The sequence below is a fragment of the Martes martes genome, assembly GCF_963455335.1.
Source record: "Martes martes genome assembly, chromosome: 2".
NCBI classification, from domain to species: domain Eukaryota; kingdom Metazoa; phylum Chordata; class Mammalia; order Carnivora; family Mustelidae; genus Martes; species Martes martes.
Window position 1 is genome coordinate 90,254,706 of NC_137889.1, and position 18,852 is coordinate 90,273,557.

General features: G+C 42.2%; 1 protein-coding gene and 1 long non-coding RNA gene across 3 annotated transcripts in view; one reads left to right on the plus strand and one right to left on the minus strand.

Annotated features, from left to right (window-relative positions):
• Positions 1–1,373: 1,373 nt before the first annotated feature.
• Positions 1,374–4,834, minus strand: LOC308337293. The gene is made up of 3 exons (XR_013966309.1): positions 4,534–4,834; positions 2,167–2,321; positions 1,374–1,783 (listed from the first exon to the last, which is right to left on the minus strand). It is a non-coding gene; the product is annotated as an uncharacterized lncRNA (long non-coding RNA).
• Positions 4,835–12,411: 7,577 nt separating this feature from the next.
• The window catches only part of HERC3 (HECT and RLD domain containing E3 ubiquitin protein ligase 3), a 117,829-nt gene continuing 111,388 nt past the window's right edge, over positions 12,412–18,852 (plus strand). The window contains exons 1-2 of one of the 2 annotated variants that reach the window (XM_080797465.1): positions 12,412–12,534; positions 15,167–15,228. The gene's annotated coding sequence lies outside the window, so the exon portion shown is untranslated. Of the gene's footprint in view, positions 12,535–12,975; positions 13,474–15,166; positions 15,229–18,852 lie in introns of those variants that run through there. The other variant, XM_080797466.1, reaches the window with a different exon arrangement.

The following is an 18,852-nucleotide window of genomic DNA, read 5'->3' on the forward strand; positions in this document are numbered from 1 at the left end:
TAGTGATAAAAGATGTACCTATTGATCTTAAAATGTATATGGTATATTTTAATTCATAAGAAATAGTCCCTTCCCTGAAAGAATTTTTAATATGGCTCATATGCTAAAGAAAGTAAATAGAAGAAAAAGGAAGGGGAGTTAACATTTGTTAAGTGCTGTATGCTGAGCATTTTAAGTGCATTGTTATTACATTGAACAATCAGAACATTCCTATGATGAGAGTACAAATATTATCAGTTTTATAGATAGGGAAACAGAGGTACGAGAATGGAAATTGACTTCTCTAAGATCATATGGTGGGAAACTGGTGGAGACACACAAATAGCATGTAATAAATGCTAGGGACATCATGTTCACAAAAAGTGCTATATGAAGTCTAATTGTGGATTGGAGCTCCAGAGGGTTTCATGGAAGAAGTGGGACTTATGTCAGACTCTAGTATATTGTGAGAATTTTAGAGGTGAGAGGAGGTGTGATCTGAACAAATACAGGAATATTCTTGGTTTGTGTAGATAGGGGGATGTTATGATCAGCTTTACAGGAGAGAGCAGTTCTGGGCCAAGGTATATTAGGGTCAGCATTTTGGCCATTCAAGATATGACAAATATTCATTAAAACTTGGCTCATATACAGAATGGCCAAGGAATTGGGAGAGAGGCTGAGGTCATGAAAGCCAGTTAGGGAAATGTTGAAGCAGTCCAGGGGTACAGATAAGGACCAAAACTAGGGTTGAGGAAGAGATGATGTAGAGTGTGGTAGGCTGAATAATGGTTCCCCAAAGATTTCTGCATCCTAATCCCTGGAACCTGTAAATATGTTCTCTTATAAAAGGGACTTTGCAAATGTGATTAAGGATCTTGAGATGGGGACATTATCCTAGATTTAAAATTCCTTCTAGGAGAGAATAGCCAAATATTAAGACTTATTGCATTTAAGACAGATGAGCCTATCTGATTCTTAGACTTGGTAAGCAGTTAAGGCAAAGGTTCATAATGAAGAGGATGAGGAGTACATAGGTCCATCCCTAGATGGAAGGAGTCCATAAATACTCTTAGAATGGTATTCATAATTATGTGAGCAAATGCACCATTTTTGTGGAGACAACATGTAATGCCATCAGATTCTCGAAAGGGTAGAAGATTGGAAACGAAAGCTTAGAATCCTGCGCTAATGCCATGGGGTACCAGAAGGTGGAGGAAGAAGGGCAAAGGGGAAGAAGCAGCAGAAAGGGCAACATGGAAACTCCATATTCATTTCTTTTTTGCTGTAGATTGGTACCACGAATTCCTGCTCCTCTTTTCCCATAATAGACCCTTACAGCAGGACTTTTTGTGTTTCTACACCCAGTTTGCAAAGAAGCTGCAGAGCTCATTCTGTTAATAGTTCTTTTATTTGCTGACAATGTGTTCTTTAAATAATTCTGTTTTGGTGTTTTACCAAATATTTCATCTATATTTCTCAAAGGACTTTTCTCAATATTACAAACACTATTATCTCCACAAAGTGGATATTAAAATAACTTAATATATTATCATTGGCAATCTCTTCAAAGAATAGATGAGGTATAGAAAGCTTAGGGAGCTTCTAATTAACAGCCACTGCTTTTTTTTTTCAGTGACATAAATCATGGAGTTGCTTAGTTGATCTCCTAAGTAAAATGTCTCTGCAGTTAAATTTGATGTCTGTTCTGTATACTAAGAGATCCTTCTCAGCGTAGCTTAGATTCAGCATAGCCAAGTCCATTGAATGCTTCAGAGGCTGACCTGGGGTCAGAATTTCTTCCCTAAACAATAAATAAACAATAAGTTATATTATTATATTATATAAATATTAAACAATAAATAACAATAAATAAATAAAATAATAAGCAATAAACAATTTTTAAAGGTATTTATTTATTTGACACAGAGAGAGAGAGAGAGATCACAAGTAGGCAGAGAGGCAGGCAGAGAGAGAGAGAGAGGAAAGCAGGCTCCCCGCTGAGCAGAGAGCCCGATGCAGGGCTCGATCCCAGGACCCTGGGATCATGACCTGAGCCGAAGGCAGAGGTTTTAACCCACTGAGCCACCCAGGCGCCCCTAAATAAACAATTTATTTAAGTAACTCTTTTTTGAACTCTGTATGGATCAAAACAGTTTCTATTTTGTTTTACAATGTAATGCTCACCTGGGGCACCTGGATAACTCAGTTGGTTAAGTGTCTGCCTTCGGCTCTGGTCCAGCAAGGTCCTGGGATCAAGCCTGCATTGTGCTCCTTGCTCAGCGGAGAGCCTGCTTCTCCCTCTCACTCTGCTGCTCCCCCTGCTTGTGTGTACCCTCTCTCTGTGTCAAATGAATAAATAAAATTGTAAAAAAAACCAAAAACAATATAATGTTGGCTTGTTATTTATTTTTTTTTAAAAAAGATTTTATTTATTTATTTGACAGAGAGAGAGAGAGAGAGATCACAAGCAGGCATTGAGACAGGCAGAGAGAGGGGGAAGCAGGCTCCCCATTGAGCAGAGAGCCCAGTGCGGGGCTGGAGCCCAGGACCCTGAGATCATGACCTGAGCCAAAGACAGAGGCTTAACCCACTGAGCCACCCAGGTGCTCCTAATGTTGTCTTTTTAAAAAATAAAAATGATTGTCAAGATTTCCTTTAAAAATACTATGAAAAATCATTAAAAATTTTTTAATTTTTTTGGGGCGCCTGGGTGGCTCAGTGGGTTAAAACCTCTGCCTTAGGCTCAGGTCATGATCCCAGGGTCCTGGGATTGAGCCCCGCATCGGGCTCTCTGCTCAGCGGGGAGCCTGCTTCCCTCTCTCTCTCTCTCTACCTGCCTCTCTGCCTGCTTGTGATCTCTGTCTGTCAAATAAATAAATAAAATCTTAAAAAAAAAAAAAAAGGTACTACAAGGGAATGGACTTGATGGAGTTCCCTACGGATATGACTGATTTTCTTGGGTCCTCCACTGACATGAAATTTCACTTTAACAAAGTCTTACATTGTGGGATAAATAAAATAAATTTAAATATTTCCCAGCTTCTATGTTACACTCATTCATAAAGGGTACCCGTTCTGCTGTAAGATCAAGGAAAACATGATTTGTCTTTGAAATGACTAGAATTTCAAGGTCAAGTCTTATATACACACAATCTTACATAATTTATATGTTTTATGGATGAAACTAATATGGAACTCTGGGTTTACTGCTACTATAATAAAATACCAGGTGGATGGGGCACCTGGGTGGCTCAGTGGGTTAAGCCTCTGCCTTCAGCTCAGGTCATGATCCCAGGGTCCTGGGATCGAGCCCTGCATCGGGCTCTCTTCTCAGCGAGGAGCCTACTTCCACCTCTCTCTCTCTCTGCCTGCCTCTCTGCCTACTTGTGAGCTCTGTCTGTTGAGTGAATAAATAAAATCTTTAAAAAAATAAAATAAAATACCAGGTGGAGAAAGTATACTTTGTAAAATGGACTTGGTTAACCTACATTTGCTTGCAAAAGGATGTCAATGTTTATTGGAAAGATCTAGCCAGGGAGTGTAACTCCCTATATATCTTGATTGAGAATAGACTTTGTCAGTTTGCAAATGTCATTCTTTTTGATTGTGTTGATACTTTGGGAAGAACACATACAGAGCTCTCAGGGAAAGGGAACTCTTGGCTAAGATGCGAGATCTCTAAGTCAATCCTGGCAATCAACCTGGTCACAGATGCCACAGCTACTGCATTAAAAGCCTATTATACTTTTTGCAGCAATGTACTTACCTCTGTGCCACAAACTGGGGGGCTTAAGTCAACAGAAATGTATTCTCTCACAATTCTGGAGGCTGAAGTCCAAAATCAAGGTGTTGGCAGTTTGATGCCCTCAGGAGGCTCTGAGGGAGAATCTACTCTCTATGCCTCTCTTTTTGCTTCTGGTGGTTGCTTGGCATTTCTTGGCTGGGAGACACCCATCACTCCGATTTCTATATTCACATGATGTTTTTCTTATTTGTCTCTGTGTGTTCACATGGCTTTTTTTTTTTAAGGATTTTTAAAAAATTTATTCATTTGAGAGAGATACAGAGACAGAGACTGAGAGAGCACAAGTAGAGGGAGAGGCAGAGGGAGAGGGAAAACAGTCTCCCTGCTGAGCCAGGAGCCCAACATGGGGCTCGATTCCAGGACCTGGAGATCATAACCTAAGCCGAAGGCAGATGCTCAACCATCTGAGCCACGCAGGCGCCCCCACATGGCTTTCTTAAAAGGACATTAGTTGGCTCTCTGGTCAATGGGCAGCCTGCTCCCCACCCCCCACCCCCGCCACCTGCCTCTCCGCCTACTTATGATCTCTGTTGGTTAAATAAATAAAATCTTTAAAAAAAAAAAAAGGACATTGGTTATGGATTTAGAATCTTCCTAATTCTCATTTTATGGTCTATGATCTCATTTTAATGAAACTAATTACATCTGTAAAGACCCTCTTCCAAATAATTCACATTCTGAAGTTCCAGGTAGACATGGATTTTGGGGGAAACTATTTAATCCACTACACCTTCCAAGCTACTTACCCTAAGTACAGGATCCATCAGTACAATCCATCAGAACATAATGCATAACATCCAGCATGCATGTTTCATTCCAGGTACTGGTCAGGTGGTTCTCTCTGGTTCTAGGCTGATAGCCATATATCTACATTGAAATTTTATCCAGTTAATCGAAAAGGGAACCAGGCAAGAACTTGGATGGAATAGTACAAATCTACTTCTGAAGGCTACGAAAGAACTCCAAGTACATGCTTATCTGATGGTTGGTCAATAAGGTCATTTTCTTCTATAAAGCCTGGGACACACTGGTACACATAAGGTGACTGATGACAAAGGTGATTGGACCACAGTGGATTATTACAAGTCATGACACTACGTTTTCTTTTTGAGAAGTGCACAGTAAAGTGCCTTCTTTGGCTATCATTCTATTGATGGATGAAATAAATTCTGACACTTTGTCCCCTCCCCCCCCTTTTTTTAAAGATTTATTTATCTGTTGGGTGGGGAGGGGCAGATGGAGACCGAGAGAGAGAATCTTAAGCAGGCTCCATGCTCAGCACGAGACTGACAGAGAACTCAATCTCGATCTCATGACCCTGAGATCATGATCTGAGCCGAAATCAAGAGTCCGCTGCTTAACTGACTGAGCCACCCACGTGCCCCACTTTGTCTGCTTTTTATTTTTCTATGGAACTTGGTGAACCATCAACTGATTGTTATTGGTATATGCGTGCGTGTGAATAAGAATATGATTAACAACAGTCTGAGTTTGTACAGAACTTCCTTCCTGGAACCTTTTATTTCTGGAAGGTGTGTGGGAAGATTGAGGACTCACATGACATTAAACAATTTTAGAAAGGACCAACAACCCTACTCATAGACTTTTATGCATTTAGGTAATTTTTGATGTTCATGTTTAGAAACATCTTACCTAAGCTGATTTTCAGATGTGGGCTACGTGGCTTTTTATTTTATTAGAATTTTTTTGTTTTAATTTTAATTATTTAAAATTCTACTCAATAATTCTTGTTAATTAACAAGATTAAATCTTGTCAATCCACATATTTTAGTCAAGACATAAGGTGACTCATTAATACAGTAAAAACAATAAAATGAAAACCAAACCAAAACAACCCCATTATTGGTAAGGGGGTTGGACAAGGGCTACTTAGACATTGTATGTGTTTTTAGCTGGTACCATCTTTTGTTAGGGAATATTGGCAATATTCTATAAAGCCTTAAGACTCTTCATTCTGCCTGACCTAGCAATTATTCTCTTAGGAATTTTTCTTAAGGAAATAATCAAAGGTGAGGGCAAATATTTAGTTATATTCACTATGTGTAGCTATGTTTGCACTACTGCTTATAATGGCAAAGAATGGAAAATGAATACACAATAAGAAATTCGTTAAATTACAGTATATCCATTTTGTAGGTATATGTAATTTACATACAATTTATTTATTTTTTTTTAAAGATTTTATTTATTTATTTATTTGACAGAGAGAGAGAGATCACAAGTAGGCAGAGAGGCAGACAGAGAGAGAGAGGGAAGCAGGCTCCCCGCCGAGCGGAGAGCCCGACACGGGGCTCGATCCCAGGACCCCGAGACCATGACCCGAGCCGAAGGCAGAGACCCCAACCCACTGAGCCACCCAGGCGCCCCATTTACATACAATTTAAAATGATGTTGTAGAATACTATTTAATTCTATTGAAGATGTTAAATATATTGTTAAATTCAGAAAGCATTGTGTGAAATGTAGAAAATGAGCCACTTTGAGAAATGTATATATGTGTGTGGGAAAAGGACAAAATAATAAGAACTAAAAAAAGGTGGTGGACAGACTGATCATTTTTACTTTCTTCTTTTCTTATATATACTTTACATATCTTATGTAGTGAATATTACCTTTGTGAGGAGAAAAGCAAGTTTGTTTTTCTTTAAGTAGGTAAGAAAATGAGTACAATGGGAAAATGTCATAGGAAAGTTAAAATGAATCTTGAATTGAGGTTACTTCTCAAAATGTATGCAATAAGCTTCTGTACAGATGGGACATACACTTGGTTCCAGGCTTTCAAAAGCCAATGGACAGAGGGAAACAGAAATAGCCATAGTATCTATAAGATGATTCTATAGTATCTTAAATATCTGTAAGGTAAGAACAATTTGTTAGTCAACAATTTAAAAGCAAATATAATGGTTGATTTCACTGGGCTTTTACCTACATGTAGGATGAAGACAAATGCTGGAGACCAGTGGAAAATTCAATACAGTTATCATTTCCCCTTTATATAAAGGGTAGCCATAAAGTTTGGAAACACAATACTATTTTATTTTTTTTACAGATTCTTATTGTTATTTTATGTTATATTATATAACAACTTTACAGATAGAACCCCCTCTGATTACTTGCTTCTTCTGGAGTATGTTAAAGATATAGGTTCATTTATGTATTTTACAAATTATTTATTTATTTATTTATTTGACCGACAGAGATCACAAGTAGGCAGAGAGGCAGGCAGAGAGAGAGGGGGAAGCAGGCTCCCTGCTGAGCAGAGAGCCTGATGCGGGGCTCGATCCCAGAACCCCGGGATCATATCCTGAGCCAAAGACAGAGGCTTTAACCCACTGAGTCACCCAGGCACCCCCATTTAGTTATTTTTAAAGATTTTATTTACTTGAGAGAGACAGAAACAGAGACAGCTAGCACTAAAGGGGGGGGGCAGAGGCAGAGGGAGAAGCAGACTCCCTGCCGAATAGGGAGCCCAGCTTGGGGCTCAATCCCAGGACTCTAGGATCACCACCCAAGCCAAAGGTAAACACTTAGCCAACTGAGCCACCCAGGTGCCCCAAAGTTTATTTAGTAAAAATGAGAGAAGTCAACTGAGACAACACATTAAATATGCTTCTGCAAGGATTGAGGAAAATGTATTACTGCATCACACTCAATGCAACCCAAACTATGCATCGCCCCAAGGGATAAAACAGTGTATCAGGTAATGTCATGGAACATATGATGTATCATAACGGTAGAGCAAGAGACCATTTATTATGCATATTCACCTGTGTTCCTTGAATTTATAGCCAAGTTATAAAGCTGTCTAATACTGTTTTATGCATGCCCCTTTATAATTCCATAGGGTCACTTTAGCTTTTCTAGGATATAATAAAATTACTTTAATTTCATTTGACCCAGATTTCATCTTTAACTTCAAAGAGAAGGGGTTTTTCATTTTGATGATTTTATTTTGATTTGACACAAGTGAACTTCTGGAGATTTTGTTTTTTGTTTTTTTTTTTTGCATCTAGAAGGATAAAACAGTTGCCTGATTTTTGGCAGTTAAAATCTGCACACTCTGCAGCTACACAGCAATAGACATGCTCTTTGCTATAATCCCCCAAGGACTTATTTTGTCAGCGCAGTCCTAGTGGTAGGTTGGATGCCACTTCCAAGGGTACAAGTTTTGGGACCTTGTAAGAAGAGAAATTTTCATGAAAGATGTCACTTCCTAAAGACTTTACTGCATGGGTCTTCAGGGACAAACTAAAGCTCACCCTAAAGGCTTTCTTAGGAAATGCTCAATCATCCAATGTTTTTTTCTAACATTAATTGATATTAACCTATATGATATTACTGAGTTTCTAATATTTAAGGTAAGGTGTTTGTGCTTCATCCAAATGGGCTGATTTTTTAAAAAAATGCAAAATTAAACTACGAATAGTTTCAAGAAACACAAAGGAATAGTCATCAAGGCTGTAAGCTCTTTGCAGTCAGGAATAATGCTTCTTATCCAGCAATACATATAGAAGACATTGACTAAATACTTAATAATTATTTGATTGATGGCAATATTGATTTACCATGATATTTTTCTTCCAAGTTATTTTTCACATTAATAAAACAATGCTGTATGTTATAGGACAGTTTTCAATCAGCTTAGATAATTTAGCCTGGGCATATATGGGCTTCTTGGGTAAGCTGTATTAAACAACAAAAAACAGTGAAAACATGTAAAAAAATGTTTAAGAATGAATTTTTCCTTTGAATATTGACTACATGGACAAAATGAGTATTTTGGGCCGTGGAGGGACCAAGAAACACCTTTGTCATTATGTAGCTTTACAGAGTATGCACATACTACCTCTCAAATAATCATTGCTTTCCTTTCCCAGAGGTGAAGACACTTATCTCTTCAAAAGTATACCTGAAAGACAGAATGTTGTGGCCAACCTATTTTTTCCCCATAAGTCTGATCTGTCTCTAAGTTTACCAAGTTCATGTTTGTCTGCCAGGTAAGTAAGTTAAACACAGAAAACAATCATCATTAAACAGTATTCCTACTATACTGAGAATTTCTTTCAATTTGAAATAGGCACAAGCATTTCAAAAAGTGAGCTGTAAAAAATGGTGCAAATGGTTATGTGTTCAGGTGGAAGTGTAACAGCACTGGGTATCATCCCCTTGTCACTGGGAATTCCTCATCTGTCCAGGGCTAGAGCTGGACTACACGATCCCTTCTGCCTGTCAAAGATTACAGTTACAATTTATCACATCTCTTATTATTTATTTTTTGTTTTCCAACATTTGTTATTGTAAAAAAATTTTGAAAAAGATTTTATTTATTTATTTGACAGAGATAGATAGTGAGAGAGGGAACCCAAGCAGGGGAACGGGAGAGGGAGAAGCAGGCTCCCCACTGAGCAGGGAGCCCCATGTGGGGCTCCATCCCAAACATGACCTGAGCTGAAGGCAGATACTTAACCAACTGAGCCACCCAGGCATTCCAAAAACCCCACCCACCTATCTACCATGGAGAGTCTATAATTAACATCTTGGGATACTGGACTTATTACATGTATATCCAGCTATCCATCTCTCTATCCATCCTTCAATCCATCTTTTAAAATGTACATTTCAAAATAACTTGCAGATATCAGTAAACTTCCTCCTAAATACATCAGTGTACATAGCATTAACTGTAAGTCAATTCTGTTTACCGTTGTTTTTTAGGTTAAATCTTTTATATTTAACATGAATGTTTTCTTTCCATAACATTTATCTTAGTTAGCAACTATGTACTCCTTGGTGCATTGATGTGGTTAATGTTTGCCTCCCCCTTGAAGGCAACAGAAACTGTGCCATTTTCCTCACCAAGATATCCGCAGGAGCTGGTATTACAGCAGATGCTCAATATACAGTATATTTGTTGGGGGAACATACGGGAAGCCAGAAAGAAACGGATGGAAGATGGAGCTATAGAAATGCAAAGAAAAAGTAAAGTATGGTCTCTCAAACCAGTTTAAATATGTTATTAAGACTATTGTTGGTGCTCAGTCAGAATGGCTAAAATTAACAAGTCAGGAAATGACAGATGCTGGCAAGGATGCGGAGAAGGGGGAACCATCCTACACTGTTGGTGGGAATGTGAGCTGGTGCAGCCACTCTGGAAAACAGCATGGAGGTTCCTCAAAAAGTTGAAAATAGAGCCATCCTATGACCCAGCAATCACACTACCAGGTATTTACCCTAAAGATACAAATGTAGTGATCCGAAGGGGCATGTGCACTCAAATGTTTATAGCAGCAATGTCCACAATAGCCAAACTATGGAAAGAACCTAGATGTCCATCAACAGATGAATGGATAAAGAAGATGTGGTATAGATACACAATGAAATACTATGCAGCCATCAAAAGAAATGAAATCTTGTCATTTGCAATGACATGGATGGAACTAGAGGGTATTATGCTTAGCGAAGTAAGTTAATCAGAGAAAGACAACAATCATATGATCTCTCTGATATGAGGAATTTGAGAGGCAGGATGGGGAGTCTGGGGGGTTGAGAAGGAAAAAATGAAACAAGATGGAATCTGGAGGGAGACAAATCGTAAGAGACTCTTAATCTCACAAACTGAGGGTTGCTGGGGGGTGGGGTGTAGGGATAAGGTGGCTGGGTTATGGACATTGGGGAGGGTATGTGCTATGGTGAGTGCTGTGAAATGTGTAAGCCTGATGATTCACAGACCTGTACCCTGGGGCAAATAATACATTATATGTTAATAAAAATAATTTTTAAAAATCCTAAAAAAAAAAAAGACTATTGTTGGTGCTGTGGCCATTCAAAGCCGTTTTGGTAAATGGAGCAGTACATGCTTATTAAGGAAATAGGCATTTTATGTTGGTTCAATTAAGAAAATAAAATGAAGTACTCCAAGTATCTTCACTGATCATTCTACATGTAAGTAATTTCCTAGGGTTCTGGATGTTTATTTGGTAAGGAAGTTTACAGTACTCCAGTTTGTACATACTTAAATCCCACCTCCAGGCTTGAGTCTTTGATAACCAACTTCTTCCTCAAAATGAAATTTCTTATGAAAACACTTAAGCCATGGGACAAATATATTGACCTAAATGCTGACTGATTACAAACCTTATATTTGGCACATGAATCACACAGAATCTTGCTCTCTCCTTCTCAACCATGGGGAACCTCCCTTCCTACCATGACTCCTCTCTGGCTATTCCCCCAGCTCCTTTTTGTGATACCATCTCTTGATTGGGATTATGTCTGTGTGAGATATCTAGATTTCTGTGAAACTGTATAAGGGAATCTTGCTAATCTTGTCCCCACTGTTTCTAAAGGTGTCCAGTGTGATTCAAACTTCAAAGGGTGAAATTTTCTCAGATGACCTTAGCTACCTGATAATTTGAGATTTTGCTTTTCTTATGTTTCTTGTCCCAGGAGCATTTGACAACCTGCTTTATTTCATTGAGAGTTCCTAGGTCAGCCAACATTGACCCATCCCCACTCCTCAAAACTTTTTTTTTTTTGGGCTTGGTGAATATTAGATTTCCGGAACAGGCAATTGCAGACTTGACCTGATTTGAACGTCCTTGGGAAGAATCTGGCCTCCTTCCCAGTTCAAATGACAGGTTACAGAAATTCATCCACTAGGAAAGCCATTCTTTTGGGTTAGAGTGGTACTTTCCCAGTGTGTTCTGCTTCTGTGCTTCAAATTCAAGGGAGGGAGCGGAGGGACAACAGATACATGAAGCCGTGTCTATGAGAACGTTTTCTTCAAAAGGACAAGGACCACGGGAACTCTGACAGCACTGTGACCTTGGGGAGGAGAAGAAAGCTCTGAGATTCAGTGCCAGGGAAAGTAGGGGAGGACAGATTTCTTTATCCATTAAAGAAGCCACATGGTGTCTTTCAGATGATAAGATTTAAGATCTACTCAGTGACTTCTCTTCATGCCCCGCCAGCCCCCACTCTCCAGCCTCCCAAGCCCTCCTTGCTCCTGCAGCACCGCTCTCCTGTTCGACCCCCAACTCTCCTGGAGGGCCCAGGCGGTGCGGGCCTCTGCACCCGACTTCCTTCCCGCCTCTCTCCCACCGCGCAGCCCCGCGTTTCAAAGGCTCCGCGCTTCCTCCAGTCCTCCCGAGAGGTAGCAAACAGAAGACTGCTCCACTGCGGGATAAAACGCTTCATAACTCACCCTCGGTTGTCACCCTCTAGATTTTCCTCCCATGCTCAAGGCTTTCGGTCACCTCTGCATAGATATTAAGACCCAGAACCCAGAACCTGAAAAACCGACCGCAGATCAGTCCCGCTCGCTTCCCCGTCGGTGAAAAGCAATCCTATTCCGGCGCGCGCGCTCTGGGTCTGCCATCCGGCTCCTGGCCGACACACGCCCGCGCCGCTGTCCCCTCGCGGGGCCCGCGGGTCCTGTCACCTCGGGCTGCCCCCGCCTCCCTCCCCGGCCTGGGCCTCTCCCCGCCTCCCGCCCGCGGATCTCGCCGCCCCGCCTCCGGCGCCGCCGCGGCCGCCATTGGTGCCAATCCGCCCCAGAAGGGCCCCCATTGGCCGGGTGGGAAGTCACTCGCCCAGCGCATTCCGCCGCCCTCAGGCTTGCGGGGAAACTTCCTTATTATTGTGACGCCGAAAACGGAGAAACCCCGAGCCGGGCCGGAGGGGCTGTCACCGTCGGAATCCCGAGCGGCGGTTCGGCGGCCGCCGAGGTACGCGGGTCGCGGGCCGGGGTTCCCGGGAAGAAGTCAGCGCGGCGCTGCAGCCGCGCGACCGCCGCGTTCCGCCCGGCAGGGCTGTCAGCGCGCGGCTCCCGGAGGGGCTGCTGGGGCTGCTGCGGCTGCAGGGCGCTAGCCGCGACGACCGGGAGCCGCGCGCGTGGGGAGGTCGGGGCGCGGTGGCTGCAGCGCCTGCGGGGCGCGGGAGGCGGGCGGCGGGGCTGCGCCGGGCCGGGCGCGCTAGGTGCCCTTCGGCTTCGCGCGCGCCTCCCCGGCGTTCTCGGGGCTTGCCCTGGGACCAGAAGAGCCCCCGCGCTCAGAAAGGCCGGAAGCAGCCTTGGAAATGGGAGCGCCCCCCACCCCAACTCGGCTGCGTGCAGACCAGGAGGAATTGCGACGCAGAAAGTCAAAAAGAGGATCCTCCCCTTCCTCCTCGCCTGTCCCCATTTGAATTCCGGGGCTCCGGTGACACCCTCGCGGTGAGGGACACGGACGTTTCCCGGCGTAAAGGGAGCCGGCGAGGCCTCCGCGTTTGGGGGGAACCCCGGCGGCCGCGAGGAGTTTGCACTGAGGACGCGGGGCTCGGAGTCCGAGCTGACAGCGCCGGTGGGGCCGCGGCGCTCGGCACCACCCACCCGGCGGAGGCCGTACCCGGCTCGCTTCGCCCGAGTCCGCCTGCGGGGCGGAGCCGGGGCGAGGGTGTGTGTGGACACGTGTGTGTGCGTGTGTGTGTGTGCGGACACGTAAGTGCGTGGACGGACGCGGGGGTGTCAGGAGCTGGGACGTTCGGGGGCAGGTGGCACTTTGACTCATTTGTAAACGTGTGGAGTGAGCAAACGGGACAATTGACCTAGACGAGCCTGTGTGACCTGAAACAGATGAGCCCGGGAGCGCGGTAGAGCAGCACCTGAAGCAACCGTGCAGTGACTCTGGGTATGCACCGCGGCCCCGGGGAATGTGTATTTGAACTTTGCTTTTGGTCTGTCACGGTTTTTGGCTGTTTTCTGATTACATTGTTCTTTAGCTTTTAAATCAGCCCCATTAGGAAGTACCTTGGATTCATAGCTAAGCAAGCCTTCCAGGATTTTGCTTGCATTCGTTACACACGGAATGCTTCAGCAAAGACGATTCGAGAGCTCTCTTCCATTTTTGTATGTCTTCTGGCTCCTTCCACAAATAGGAAGCTATTTCTAGACCCTTTCATTTGATGATCTGATAACATCAAGTGAGCTGATTTTTAACTCCAGACTGAGAAGAAAGAAAAGTGAAATAAAATGAGGATTGGCAGCCTTTTTAAATGCAGTGACTCTGGAGAGAGAGGTCTTGTTTTAGTAGGCAGATTACTGTAAAGCTCTCTCTTCTTGTACTTTATTTTATCCCGGGGCCAGGGGAATGACATTATAAATCAGAAAAGGGGACTAATGTGTTTAACCTCCTTTTAAAGCAAAATAGATGAATTACACATTAATGTCTTACCACACCAAGGCTAGGAACCTTCTGGAGAAGGTATGCAGGAATCAAGGATGAAGGCTCACAGCCTCTCTGGCAAAACTCCTCCTTTGGCTTGTAAAAAAGAAACGGTCCATTAGCATACAGTTTTACTTGTTCTGTAAGTAGTTGGGTTTTTATTTTTGAAAAAAGAAACAGAGATTCTAAAATGTTCCCAATGGTGTGGGGAGTTGTTGGTTATAGCATTTTGTTCTGAGTAACTAATTTAAATTTCTTAAGATTTGCATAAGAATTAAAAAGATTTTTTAAAACGTGAGAGTTGCACTTCTCCTGGAGATACAAGATAGTTTTGCTGCAGTTTCAGAAATAAAAGTAATATTCTCCAAATTGGATGGGATTTTCTACATAAGAAGATAGAAATAAAATTATGATGATAATACATTAAAATTATGGACCACTTTTTCTTTTGGGAGACTTAAGGTGCCTCTCAGACAGTCTCATCTTGTTTTGCATGAAAGAGGATGTGGTGATGACAGGAATGAAAGAGAAAGTCTTCAAAACAGTTCTGGCAAAATAAGCTATAATGTGTGTGGTACATGGAAAAAATGGAGGAAAATAGACAAAATTGAATTATTTTTCAAAATTTTCTCTTTTTAACTGAAATGGGAGATTTAAAAATAATGTAATTTTCCCTTTATATTTACTACAAATGCCAGTAATTTTTTAAGGTGCTATCTGTGTCTCAAGTTCACTTTTTTTTTTTTTAAGATTTTATTTATTTATTTGACAGACAGAGATCACACGTAGCAGAGAGGCAGGCAGAGAAAGAGGGGGGGAGAAGCAGGCTCCCCTCCAAGCAGAGACCCCGATGCGGAACTCGATCCCAGGACCCTGGGATCTTGGGATCTTAACCTGAGCAGCTTAACCCACTGAGCCACCCAGGCGCCCCTCAAGTTCACTTTTAAAGGTGACATCTTTGGAGTTGGTTAGAGATTATCTTATTTTGGTATTTAACCAAACTCCAGTTTTAAGGTGCAGTTATTGGGGAATATTTAAGTTTGCATAAATATAAAGATGTTCTTATTTTCAGAAGTTTACTTCTCATTTTCTTTTCAATAACATGAAAGCACTTTGTAGCACTGTGCTAATGTTAATTATGATTTTTTTGAACTTGCAGGTCTTCGAGGTGAGGGAAAACCATTCTGGCTTCTAGTCCAAATGCCAAGGGTGTGACCTGTGGTGAGTTACCTAATTTCTCTGAATCCAGTTTCCTCCTCTTGTACATGGAGATAATATCTGACTCACAAAATTGACAAGAGGATTAAACAAGATAGACTATGTAAAGGACTCAGTTTAGTATAGCTCCTAGAAAGGGACCTTAACAAATCCTTAATGATGTCCCTCTGCTGTGATGTAGTGAAGAGAACAAGGTGAGCCCAGGAAGTAGGAGACCTAGTTTCTGGTCTCTGCTTCAGCCACTCACTTCTCAGAGGACCAAAGTCAATTGGCCTCGGAAGGTTTCAGCTGCCATTAAAATGAGGTTAGGAATGAAGTCTTTTGCCTAGAGGTTGGATCAAATGGACTTTGAAGGTGTTTTTAATAAGATGATCTCTTTGATAATATAACTCTGTTCTCTTTAGACATTGCATTTGGAAATAGTACTTACCGGTGTCGGAGCCCTGTGTTTCTGTGTGTGAATCAGTAATTGGATTAATATTATTATAAGTCAGGGTGGATATGGAGGAAAGTCTGTCAGTCTATGAGATTGTTTCCCTTGCCTCTCCCCCATCTCTGGCTAACATAGGTTCTGTTTTCCTATAAAGATGGCCGGTGATTCAGCTAATATAAGCTCACTAACTGTAGGCAGTTTTCTTTAAACATTTATTTTCTGAAAGTGGTGAAGGGGTAGAACTTTGCTTCATTTTGTTTGTGAGATGGTATCGTGTCATGTTTAAGAGCATGGACTTTGGAGTCTGGATATGAATTCTGCCATTGCCACTTAATAAGTTTCTATTTCAACTACTTATTTACATGTAGTGTTTTGGGCACTTGACCTTGCTAAGTCTTGAGGTTACTGTAAAGGGCAAACTAAATAATCTGCGTGAAGTTTCTAGCAAGATTCATACATAGTAGGCCTGCAGTAATAGTAACTATTTTTCTTTATTTGGCAACTGTTTATTGAGCCCCTACTGTGTGGCAGACACTTCTCTGAGGATTGGGAAATGAACAAAAGAGGCTTAGTCCTTCCTTCCCGGAGCTTATGTTCCTGAGTTCTAGCATGCTGGGGGTACTGAGAACCACTACCCTGTAATGATTGTAGAAGCTTCGGTCGTAGAAGGCATTCTGCTTTTAGATCTGCTAAAATGTGGTTAGGAGGGTGCATTTTAGAATGCAGGAAATACAGTATTATCTTTTTGTTACTGCATAGGGAATGTTTCTCTAGTATAAACTGGCGAACAAAACTGTTAGCAAACTTACATTGTGGGAGTGCTGGTTTTCTCTGATCTGGGTTCAGGTCACTAGGACCCTTAGCAAGCAGCTGCTGGGCTCCTGCACTTTGCTGAGAACTGGAGACACAGAGATGAGTGAAACCTATCCCCGCCGTGGAGAAGCTCCCAGCCTATGCACAGGGGGAGGAGTGGTGGACGAGATGTAGGAAGCAGCAACACTACCTCCATAGTACTTTCCAGTTTCTTTTACTGTGAAGTAATTGTAGGCATAAGACAGTATATGTAATATATGTGCTAAGAGGCAACAATAACAAAACAGAAGCAGAACATCAGCCATGCTATCGAAGCTCCCATCATGCTCCTTATACTCTGTACCCTCCAACTCTCTTGGCTCCAGAATCATTACCTTGTTTATTTCAGGTTTTTTTGGTCTTGTTTTTGTTTTTGTTTTTTTGCTTTTCTTCAAAGCTTTGCCACCACTAATATTTTTATCTACAAATACTTGTTATACTTGTGTAACATTTTTAAAAAAAATTTGACAGACAGAGATCTCAAGTAGGTGGAGAGACAGGCAGAGAGAGAGAGAGAGAAGGAAGTGGACTTCCCGCTGAGCAGAGAGCCTGATGCGGGGCTCAATCCCAGAACCCTGGGATCATGACTTGAGCCGAAGGCAGAGGCTTTAACCCATTGAGCCACCCAGGTGCCCCACATTTTTTTTCCCCTCAACATTGCTTTCAAGGTTAGCTTCAGTGGTGGTTGTAGAGTGCATTTATTTTTGACTGCTGTGCCACAGGGTATCCATTTCCTTATTGATGGACATTTGGGTTGTCTTTGTTTTACCTGTTTTAAGCAGTGCTGACCTGTACATCCTTGTGCATATATCTTAAGGTACCTGGCCATGGGGTCCTTGCTTCTAGCTATATATGACTTGGTTGCCACTAACTATATATGACTTGGATTAAAATTAAAAGTGATTTCAGGTAATTTCAGTCCCTAAAGTGCATTAGCCACATTTCAAGTGTTCAGCAGCCATGTGTAGCTAGTGGCTGCCATACTGGACAGTGCAGGTATGTAACATTTCCATCTTGGCTGAAAGTTCAGTTTGCAGTTTTCACTCATCTTTGTATCTCCAGTTCTCAGCATGGTGCAGGAGCCGCATAGGTCCTTGGTAAGTTGGATTGTGCTGGTCATATGTGTGGGAGTGAAACTGCCATGCTGTGGGCTCTTCACATCTTCACCTCCACTGGATAATGCCAACTTGTTTTCCAAAGTGGTTATGTCAATTTACACTCCTACCAGCTGTGTGTAAGAGCCCTGGTTGCTCCATATTTTTGACTTGGCACTGTCAGAGTTTTCAGTTCTTGCCAGGCTGGTCAAGTGTCTTTTGAAGGCAGCCCACAGTTTACACAGACAGCAGAGAGCTCGTTTTTCTAGTTTTATAGGGCCCAGCACCAGCTAGTGAAGAAGGTCCCACCTGTAATGAGATCATCTGGGGAGGTTTAGAAATGGTTCCTGTGCTGCCTAAAATAGAGAACCAAAGTCCAGCAGAAGTGAAAGAGAGAGAAAGCAGCAAGGAGCAGATTCTCATGATTGAAAACTCCTCTTTGCTTTCTGGGCCATTTCTGTCTGGTAGCAACATTTTTAACAATATAGCGTGTCATCAGAATAATAAATCTCCTTTGTTACTGGAGTTAATTCTGCATTTGAATTTTGACTCCAGATTTATTTCAAGCTTGGATTTGGGGAGGGCCTGCAGAGCACTAAAGCCTTGGGCATTGCCTTTTCCTGCTGTTGAAAAAGAGCCCCCTTTTCCCCATACATCATGCAGGTAATGTCTTCTAAGCTTATTTGAAACGACGCTTATCCCTATTATAAATGAGATTAGAAGTCCTGCCCGAGTGTCATTTAGGTCTCAGTGACTTTCAGACAAGGAATAAGAATCAGTCATTAGGCTGCTGTGTGCCTGGTTTGATTAGTAAGACAAAGTTTAGGAATTACAGCTTATCTTTTAGCACTCAACTTACTAGGACTAATAAAAAGAGCTTTATCTACTCCCACCCCACCCCCCACCCAGAATTTGAAAGAAAAGACATGCAAAAAACTTTCTCCTAGCAACCTGGAATCCCCTTCATCAAAGTTATGACAGATGGTGGTTTGTGCTGCTTTGCTGTGGCACGATTTGGTGGAACACAGCTAATGCTAACCACGGGGAGGATGAAAGGAGTCATACCCCCAGCCTCTTTCGGGGGCTGTCCTGTTTGCTGAGGGTCTTGGGGAAGAGCACGAGGCCTAGGGAGGTACAGGTACAGGTACAGCAGTTGACATTTACTGCTCACTTAGTCCTGTGTGTTGAGCATCATGCTAAGCACTCTTCTCCCCATTTTAGAGACAGGAAACAGGAAACAGTGGCTAA